Genomic DNA, 10,990 nt, shown 5'->3' on the forward strand with positions numbered 1-10,990 from the left:
TATATGTTTTTGTATGTGTCATTGTCTTATAGTTTTAGGTGTACCCAAAAATCTTGAAGGGGTGCAAACAACTGTGTTGTTTTTGCGATAAACAGTTTTTGGGGCAATTTAGAAGTGGGAAGATCTACATGAAGTTTGTACCAGAGTATTCTGTTTGTGATTCAGTCATCTGGGTTATTGCAATAAAAAAACAAATGAAAGTAGATATCAAAAGATAATAAAAACATATATTAACACTTATAAAGGAAAATGTCTGTTGTAGGCTTTCCCCTTGTGAGAGTTCGAGCCTTTGAGGGGAGGGTGAGAAGTGTAGCTCAAGTCCTTTCACAATATCAGGGCACTTGAGAATCACTTTACTTCTTGAATGCTTGGGACTTCACTGAAAGAGTGCAGTGAAAGTCAAGCGCCTAAACCTTGGGTTGAGTGTTTGGTTTGTACCATTGCTTCAGTATAAAAACAGGTAGCTCTGTATAGGTAGCAGTTCTCTCGGGACATTACTTATCTGTGTGAAGTATGGTTTCCAGTGTCTCACTGTACTTTATTTCTGGGAGTGAAGGAGAAGTTCCATGCCGGGCTGAAGGTGGCAAATAGGCTTTTCTTTTTGCACTGTATTTTTTTAATAGCAGCCTTATAAAAGCAGAAACAAACTCAATATATGAAAGGCTAAAACCTCCATATTCCTTCATCCTAGAAGAAAACTGACTACAAATCACACAGCTCAGTAGTCCATTCACATTTAGAGCACAACTGTAGTTTCTCTCTTCTTATCTCAAACTTCATCTTTCTTTGCTACTCATGAGTCTTAGATAAGTGGATTTTAGTCTCAGTCATGTCTTTGGATTATTTGTCCTTTTTACTGATGTTGAGAATGTATTTTTTTAGGCCTGGCCTAAAGACAACTTTCAATGTTTTGCCACCCTCGTGTTTTCCAAAACATTATCATGCAGAAAATACATACAAATATAGGAGCTCCCAGACAACACCCTTTCACCTCTCAGTCATTGGATGCTTTCATTTTGAGTGACTACATTTCTCACTTGCACATGCACACATGCTCCCTAGTAGATAGTTCCCTCTCCAAGATTAGAAATTGTTAGACACTTACCAATGACTGATAGTTGAAGTTGCCCTTCTATAGCTAGGGACTATTTTCACAACTCTCAATGTATTATGTAAAATTCATTCCTCACTATAAACCACCATTGGTATATTTATTTATCCTACTGAGCATTAGCACAAGTCATTAGAATGTATATGCAGGTTTTCAGGTTGAAGCCACAATCCTACTGCATTGTGATTGACATTTCAACCACTTGTACTTGACATGGGAGAGCCCTCTCATAACTACTTATGGGGTAGCATCTCCCCTATTGGAGTGTTGTACAAGCACTGTGAGTGTGCAGAAAACACTCCTCACAAATCAAAGAATTTTGAAGATGCTTGGCGTCTTTTCCTGATACTGACCTCCCTCTTTCCCATTGAACAGTGGTTGACAACCCTTTGACTCTTGAGGACCCCGCTGAATCACTACCGGAAACCATAGACCCCCAAGCAATTTGTGCGATTTACATTTCAAACATTAAAACAGTAATTTGCTAAAAATACACAAACAAGTGCGCACCAAACAAATACTTAAATTACTAAAGGTATAATAATTTTATATTGAAAAAATATACAAAAAATCGAAAAATGTTAATGGGAATGTTAGCACTACATCTCGGCGACTAACTTTCAGATTCTACATTTCCCAAGTGATTTCTGTGTTTATTTTTGGGTACTTAAGATCTGAGAAAGCCTTCTCACGTAAATATGTGGTGTGTAAAAGAAGTAAAACCATAAGGGCCTCTCATATCTCCATGGTCTTTCTGTCACATGTAATTAATTTGTTTTCTAGCACCTCTCATGCCACTGTAGGGTGTTGGAGCACTTTTATAGGGGACAAGATGGTGTAGGATTCACATGTCATCCACACTGGTAGGCATTTTCTAGAAGTACTTTGGAGAAGCACAAACTAAGAATTTAGAACATAACGGTGGCTAGCATTGACTTTATTAATAAGAATATATTTCTATGCAACCAACCCTTTTTTTCTTTTAGCAATATCAGGATAATGAAAAGTCTGGATAGTACAAAAACAAACTTAGTAATTTGTGCCATGCAGTTTGCTTGCAGCTCATTGATGGCAGTTCATAGCTCACTGTGCTAGATTAAAATTGTAACTTATGAACTGCATAGTAACAAAAGAATCTTTGTGACAAAAGCAGTAACCCACTGTGCTATGCACAAAAAAATAATTTTCTTTGCACGATATAATTCTTTGCAGAGGGCATATTCACCATCTGCTGTACCGATGATGAGTCAAAACTGCCACAGTTTGAGAACTGTTGCCCTAGTATGAGACACAAATGTTTCATTCTCCTAGAGAGCCTCACACAGCTGCTTTCATGTAACTCTTCCATACAGGGAGCCTCACACAACAGAAGTAATGCTACTTGCCCCTATAGGGAGCCTTGGAGCATCAAAAGACTGCAGTAAGGAAGCTTTTCAAAGCTGCAATAAAGCCACTCACCCCCTAGAGAAAGTGTCAGTATGACTGCATTAACACCACTTACCCCTAGAGGAAGCTTCACAAGGCTGCACTAACACCATTGGCTCCTAGATTGAGAGTACACAAATAATGGAGCATGCAAGACCTTCCTGTCACCAAAACATAAAGACCCAAAATAAACTTTGTGTTATAATTACCAGTGAATAAAAGTTCATATAAATAGTGAGATGTGAACACACACTTTAAAAAAAAAAAAAAAAAAAAAGAAATGTATTGAAATCTGTATTTTGGAGCGTTATTATGAACCAGCTTTGCCAAAAACCTATACAAAAACCAGCACAACTGCTTAAAATGGCAAGTGTGTATGCAAATTTCTACACTAAAGCGACACCCCCCAGGTTGGTGCCGGTCATTTGAAGCAGTTGTTTCTGACTTGAGCTGGAATTCTATTAACAAGTGGACCTGCAGCTTTACGACGATATTTCAATGCTTTCGCATTTGATTTGAAGGTGACAATAAGTAATGAATTGTAGAACTGCAATTTAATGAAAATATTTCAGTGCATTTCCATTCCACCTTTGAGGGACACCTAGTGGAACTACTGCAGGTTCATGTAAGAATTTCAGTGCTTTTGCAATTAACTTGTGAGGAACACCTGGTAATGACTTGTAGAAATGGACCTTTATGAAACAATATAAGTGTATTTGCATTTGGCTTTACGGACTTCCAGTAACAACTAGCGGACCTACAATTTCAAGCAAGGATTTCAAAGCTTTTGTATTGGGCTTTTAGAGGCTCGCCTAGAATTAAAAAATGTCAATGTTGTTGCATTTGAATTGTGAGGGACACCTAGTAATGACCTGTGGAATTTCACCTTCAATAAAGGTTTTTTTGCATTTGGCTTGTGAGGGGCACCTACTAATGACTAGTGGAACTTGAGCTTTGTGCAAGAATTTCAATGCTTTGGCATTTGATTTGTTAACGACACCTACCAACTACTAGTGTAACTGCAGCTTCATTTAAGAATGTCAGTGCTTTTGTATCGGACTAGATAGGGACACTAGTAATGAATAGAGAAAATGCAGCTTCATGTAAGAAGTTCAGTACATTTGCATTTGACTTGTGAAGGACACCTAGTAATAGCTTGCAGAACTGCACCTTCATGAAAGAATGTCAAAGCTTTATTAGAGTAATGAAAGTGTGTATGTGCTTTTCAATGTTGAAGGCACTCCCAGAAGAAATTTTAAGTAATTGCATTTTACTCAAGGGGGACATTTAGTAACAGCATGAGTTATTGCAACATTGTGACGGAGTTGTTAAACAGTTGCTTGTGCCTTGAGAGATACAATAAGCAAACGTCTGAAAGGCAGCAGTATTGTTAAAGACTTCACACAGTTTTTTCTGACTTGGAAGGAACATCTAGGACTTGAGGTAACAGTAGCTATGTGAAAGGCCATGTCGATTGGCTTTGCCAGTGCTTGTTTTTTTGTTTTTGTTTTTTTAAAGTGGTAGGTTTGACTGCATTCTGTGGTCTACTGTTTGATGTATTGCTTATCATTTCCTATAGTGGTGTTTCTGCAATCTAGAGTGTCTATACGTAAAGCATATGGGCTACTTGGCTCCTTTTTCTCAATAGCAGTGTCCATTGTAAACTAAATTTGCCTTTTATCTTTGGTGTGTGAGAGCTTTGTCAGCTCATGCAATCACAGCAGTCTGAGCTAAGGTCCCCTAACCTGATGCGTAGTCCACTATTTTAAGACAACATATTATGCACTGGGGGAGTAGGGGTGTGGGGACCTACAGCACCGACTGGCTTTGGTATCTGTGTAGGTTGTAAGACCACAGGTTTTTGAGCGATCACAATTGTACTGTAAAATTGTAGTTGGCAGCATTACCACAAGTAGGACACAGATAGGTAGTTCTTTCTACCAATAATCCTACTGTGATTCTGAAAATGAAGCCTAGGGTAAAGGTGCCCTGTTAGAAATTGGGTTTTTGGTTGGCAGTCAGGTTGCCCTCTGTCCAAGCAAGAACCCTCACTCTAGTCAGGGTAAGTCACACACAATCCAAAATCAGCCTGTGCCCACCCTCTGGTAGCTTGGCACGAGCAGTCAGGCTTAACTTAGAAGGCAATGTGTAAAGCATTTGTGCAATAAATCATACAACACCATAATATAACACCACAAAAATACACCACACAGTGTTTAGAAAAATATATAATATTTATCTGGGTATTTTCAGGTCAAAACGATCAAAGTTGCAATATGAATTTGTAAAGATATCACTGAAAAGTGATATAAAGTGTCTTAAGTCTTTAAAAAGCAAACAAAGTCTCTTTCAAGCACAAAGTACCTGGTTTCTGGTGGAAAATCTCCTCAGAGGGCCACAGGAGAAGAGATACGTGGAAAACTGGTGTGTGCGTCGATTTCTCCCCAGCACACACGGACTTGCGTCGTTATTTTCCACGCGGGAAGTCATGCGTCGTTTTCCGGCGCGCGGACAGTCTCTTTCTGTGGATCGCGGGGAGTACCAGATGTGCCGGGTCTGTGCGTGGATTTTCCTGCTTGTTTTCCGGCTGCGTGTCGTTCTGCGGAGCTGCGCGTCGAAGTTTCGATCTCACGGCAGGCGTTGCGTCGATTTCTCTTTGGAAGTCAGGCGGCGTTGTCCTTGCGAGGCCGTGCGTCAAAGTTTCGATCTCACGGCAGGCGTCGCGTCGATTTCTCCTTGGAAGTCGGGCGGCGTTGTCCTTGCGAGGCCGTGCGTCAAAGTTTCGATCTCACGGCAGGCGTCGCATCGATTTCTCCTTGGAAGTCGGGCGGCGTTGTCCTTGCGAGGCCGTGCGTCAAAGTTTCGGTCGTCCCGAAGGCGTCTCGTCGATCAGCGTCGGTGTGAGGCGTTTTTCTTGCCGCGGAACAAGCTGTGCGTCAAACATTTCGGCGCACGGAGCGTCCAAGTGAAAAAGAGAAGTCTTTTTGGTCCTGAGACTTCAGGGAACAGGAGGCAAGCTCTATCCAAGCCCTTGGAGAGCACTTTCACAGCCAGACAAGAGTTCAGCAAGGCAGCAGGCCAACAGCAAGGCAGCAGTCCTTTGTAGAAAAGCAGACAGGTGAGTCCTTTGAGCAGCCAGGCATTTCTTCTTGGCAGGATGTAGTTTCTGGTTCAGGTTTCTTCTCCAGCAAGTGTCTCATGAGGTAGGGCAGAGGCCCTGTTTTATACTAAGTTGCGCCTTTGAAGTGGGGGTGACTTCAAAGAGTGTCTAAGAAATGCACCAAGCCCTCTTTCAGTTCAATCCTGTCTGCCAGAGTCCCAGTAGGGGGTGTGGCAGTCCTTTGTGTGAGGGCAGGCCCTCCACCCTCCCAGCCCAGGAAGACCCATTCAAAATGCAGATGTATGCAAGTGAGGCTGAGTACCCTGTGTTTGGGGTGTGTCTGAGTGAATGCACAAGGAGCTGTCAACTAAACCTAGCCAGACGTGGATTGAAGGGCACAACAAGATTTTAGTGCAAAGAAATGCTCACTTTCTAAAAGTGGCATTTCTAGAATAGTAATATTAAATCCGACTTCACCAGTCAGCAGGACTTTATATTACCATTCTGGCCATACTAAATATGACCTTCCTGCTCCTTTCAGATCAGCAGCTGCCACTTCAACAGTGTATGAGGGCAGCCCCAATGTTAGCCTATGAAGGGAGCAGGCCTCACAGTAGTGTAAAAACGAATTTAGGAGTTTTACACTACCAGGACATATAACTACACAGGTACATGTCCTGCCTTTTACCTACACAGCACCCTGCTCTAGGGGTTACCTAGGGCACACATTAGGGATGACTTTTATGTAGAAAAAGGGGAGTTCTAGGCTTGGCAAGTATTTTTAAATGCCAAGTCCAAGTGGCAGTGAAACTGCACACAGGCCTTGCAATGGCAGGCCTGAGACAAGGTTAAGGGGCTACTGAAGTGGGTGGCACAACCAGTGCTGCGGGCCCACTAGCAGCATTTAATCTACAGGCCCTAGGCACATATAGTGCACTCTACTAGGGACTTATAAGTAAATTAAATAGCCAATCATGGATAAACCAATCAAAAGTACCATTTACACAGAGAGCATATGCACTTTAGCACTGGTTAGCAGTGGTAAAGTGCCCAGAGGTCAAAAGCCAACAACAACAGGTCAGAACAATTAGGAGGAAGGAGGCAAAAAGTTTGGGGATGACCCTGTCAAAAAGCCAGGTCCAACATGCCCCACATACTAAAAGGGTGAGGTTTGGGGGTATAGGGTGGTGGGGTGGGGGGAGAGCTGTGAAGTTTCAAGCCAAGCTCTAGTTTGTTATATGTTAGATACTAATCGTAGCCAGAAGGCTTTCAATTGGAATGTATAGTACAGGTGAATGTTTCTTCCAGTACTTTAGAAGAAAGTCTCTTAGGCCATTTTCAGAACAGTTTAACCATCCATGCAAAAATCGATTACAGATGGTTTTGAAACTGCTCAGCAAATATTTTAAGTCTAACTTTTCATCCAGAATGAAATGGTTTGTAGGGCAAGGGAGGCGGTCCTAAATTAGCTTTCTCTGTAGATGGGTGTGCCAAGGCTTTGCAACCCTGTCAGAGTTTGGCTACATGAAAACCAATAAAACACTGCATCATAATGCATTTCAAAATTTGAGGCTTTCTTAATCTGGAGTTTCAACCCTCATGAACTTACTGATGACGAGGTGGCGGGCTTTAGTGGCACAGTAACATGGAGATCGATGATAACCAAATACGAAGGCTAAGGCAATGTGGATTTAGAGCGCTCAACATCCTTGGAAGACAATACTTAGTGGCTTGGTTTTTAGCAGCCCTTTAATGGGGATAACCAGCACAAGAAAAGTCTAACTTTGATGCACTGCATAAGTGTTCTGAGAGGCAAGCGCAGGCCTTGAAGTTGGCTCTGCAGCACTATGATGATTTAGACCAACTCCAGGTGTATGGACTTGTCAAGCACGTTTTTGTAGATAATTACAAATGCATTTACAAAGGAGTTTTGACACGGAGAGCCGGAGTGAAAAATCAATGACCAAAGGTCTGTTTGTTTTTGCTGCAGCAAAAGAGGACAGGTTTACCACTGGCATCCCTGGCCCGAAGTAAAGTGTGCTCCCATGGAGCGTTTAACAGTGATATTTATACTCATACTTCAAAGGATACAATAAGTATGTAAATAATGATATACGTCATACAGATATTTTAAGGAGGTAATCAGTTTCCACTCACCGGTTCCATTCCCAGCTTTTTCCTCGACTCCCTTCTGCAGCTGCCTGACTCCCCACGTTCTTGAGACCCTTCAAAGGATTGCGTGGTTCAAAGGTATAGATATCGGCCTTTCCCTCCCCAAAATACAACAGCCGAGGTCAGTTAATTATTTTTACCACATGATTATAATGAGTAACGTGCCCCAGTTAGGGAAAGAAACCAGCTGCAAGCCTGTGGTGTGGAGCCAGGCTTATTTTACTTAAACAAATATACATAAGATAACATATGTGATAGGCAGAGCGTTCTGAGAGAAAAGAGCTCAAACTTACACGTGTTAAAGGAAAAGGATCAATTCAAAATGGATTCTTACAGACTGAACCCCCAAATACCTCAAAATGGCTTATTTGCAGGTGCACCTGCTTGGAGCCATCGGCAAGTAGGTCTGTCTAAAGATGTCCACACTTATTTGGAAAATTACATGAGATGCCACAAAAGTACTGGACTCGACTGACCCAATTGCTACGATACTTGATGTGGCGGTTGACTCCAAGGAAGAGGGTGTTCTTGTAGACCATCATAGTCTGGCAGGTTTGATACAACTCAAAAAAAGATGGAATAGCTGACAATCAGTCCTCAGCAGATTCACCCTATGTTACGGAATTTTGCTTTGGAGATGGGATCTGTGGTTGTTGGGCTCCTTTTCAGTAATTTAGGAAGAGCTAGGAAAATTCATCAACACCTTCACTTTCGTGGTCAAGGTTCAATAAGCAATGAAAAACAGGTTTCAGTGAACTTTTTGTAGCAAGGTTAGTTGTGAAAGAGGTGGGGCATGGCTAGCCTGCCGGCAAGATGGCCATCACTTTGTGAGACTCTGCCGGGCTTAAGGCTTTATTTTTCATTTATCCTGACGGAGCGGCGGAAATAGAGCTCCCCCCGGCCGGGTGACTTGCTGTCTGGGACGGTGCATCTGCCCGTCCCGCAATTTTGGCTGCCCGAGGCCCTGACGACCGGTAGCATGGAGGAGGGCTCGGCCGGTGTCGGGCCTGCTGCGTTGTGGGCGCGTTTGGCTTTGGCCGGCGGCCACGTGCTGCTGGAAGCGCGTCAAGGAGGCGGCTGCCGAGAGCCGACTGGAGTGGGCTGCGGAGGGGGTGCTGTTTGGGGGGGCCGGTCGGCGGTCTTGTCGGGCCGCGACCCACGTACCTCTGTGGCCCCCACGGCCTTGTGGCGGGCAGCTGCTGGGCCGCGCGGCCTGAAGTGGAGAGGCGCGGGTAGGATCGGTGGCCGCGACTGGGCCGGGATTGAAGGTGGCTGGAGAGGGCCCTCTGGGCAGTGGTGACTTCGGCGGTGGGGGCCCCCTGGATTTAGCGCTTCGGTGGTCCTCCTCTGCTGCAGGGGGACCTGGGCTCGCCCTGGGCCTCCTGGTGGTGGGCGCCTGCTGGAGTGACCTGTCCCGGCCGGGCCGGGGTGCTCTTCCGGGCCTGTCTTTGCATGTTGGCATTTCTCTGAATGCATCCGCATTTTGATGCTCTTGTTGGAGGCTGAAGGTGGCGTCTCAGAGATTGCCGAGGCCTGCATGGGACTTTGTTCCACACTTGATGCCAATTTGAAGATGAGCAGCCTGCTCTGAAGGTACACAGAGTTCACATCTGGGAGTGTGTGGCTGGAGGATACCGAACTGTTACTGGGGTTGATTTGTGTGCTGCCGCCCAAGAGACACACTTTGTGTGCGGCCTTCTCTCCCTATTGGAGTTTAGTGGCACGCCAATGGCAGGGGCTTATTGTGGCGATCACTATGGGTAAGGCGGAGCAGCGGCAAGCAAAGCTTTCCTTTGATGGCGGTAAGCGGAAGGGCGGTGCGTCTGCATCGCAGTCTGGGGAGGTGCAGATGGAGGATGGGCCTTCGGACGCTTATGTAAAGTCTATGTTTTTGGATCTTAAGAGTAGCTTGGCGGGCATAGATGCTAAGCTGGACCACTTGACTGAGCAGATGGATCGCATCAGGGCCAGGGTGGATGATCACGACGCTCGTTTCGAGCAGCTTGAGTCGCGCACCTCGGAGATGGAGGATCAGCGGCATGGCGAGAGAGAACGCTTGTTGCAGATGGAGTGGGTGCTGGAGGTAATCAGGAATAAAAATGAAGATTTGAAAGCGCTGTCCCGGCGCAACATTAGGATGATTGGCCTTCCGGAGTCCACAGACATGGGCAGGATGGAAGCCTTTATGGAGAAAATGCTTGCAGACTTATTTCCTGGTGAGCTCTCTCATATGTTGGTGGTGGAGAGGGCTCACAGGTCGCTGGGTCCCTGGCCTCCCCCTGGGACCCCGCCGTGACCCATTATTTATCGCCTCTTGAATTATCCCGATAGAGACACTGTGCTGCGGCTGGCTAGAGAGAGGCGCCCGGTGATATATAGGAACACAGAGCTGCACTTTTTCCCCAGACTGTACTCCGAGTGGGGAGGCGGCGCGCAGGGCGTTCCTGCCGATCAAGCGTTCCCTAAGTTTGACTGCTGCTCGTTTTTCTCTTATCTACCCAGCGAAGCTTCGAATACAGCATGGCAGCACATTGCATTTCTTTACGGACCCAAAACTGGCGGCTAAGTTCAAGACGATTCCCCGGAGGACTTCGGCCAAGGGTCCGAGCGATCCTGGCTTAGAGCAGGCAAACATCAGTGACACTGATTGACTGTCCTTCGGGCCGGAGTGTCATTTGGCCCTGATGCCCGTCCGGCGATATTGCTGTGGTGCCTTTATTTCCCTTTTTATGAGCTGCTATGTCAGCATACCTGTTTCTCTAGCCCTCAGCCCTTTCCAGCCCATCTGCTCGGTTGGCGGGTTGGGTGGCTAGCCTTACGATCCCTGGATGAGTCCTCTTACTATGTTGTGGGCTTTTGATCCCCTCTTTTAGGGGATGGCGGGGTTCCTTGCTCTGACCTGTTTGGGGGGTCTGCGTGGGTGGGGGTGGGATTTCGTTAAGGTTTGTTTTTTTCTGTGTTGATTGGATTTCCTATTACTGTCCTCCTGTTTTGGGTGTGATTGGTGGGCAGCGGAGAGTGGCTCGGCGGCGGGGCATATGTATGTGCTGTGGTGACGGGGCTGGTGGGGATGATGGCGGTTAGCTGCCTTACCTGGAATGTGCGTGGCTTGAATGACCAGCGCAAGGTGTGGCTCATGTCTGCTTACGTCCAGCGCCATCAAATAGATGTATGCATGCTGC

Source organism: Pleurodeles waltl, chromosome 8 (genome assembly GCF_031143425.1).
Source record: "Pleurodeles waltl isolate 20211129_DDA chromosome 8, aPleWal1.hap1.20221129, whole genome shotgun sequence".
NCBI lineage: Eukaryota > Metazoa > Chordata > Amphibia > Caudata > Salamandridae > Pleurodeles > Pleurodeles waltl.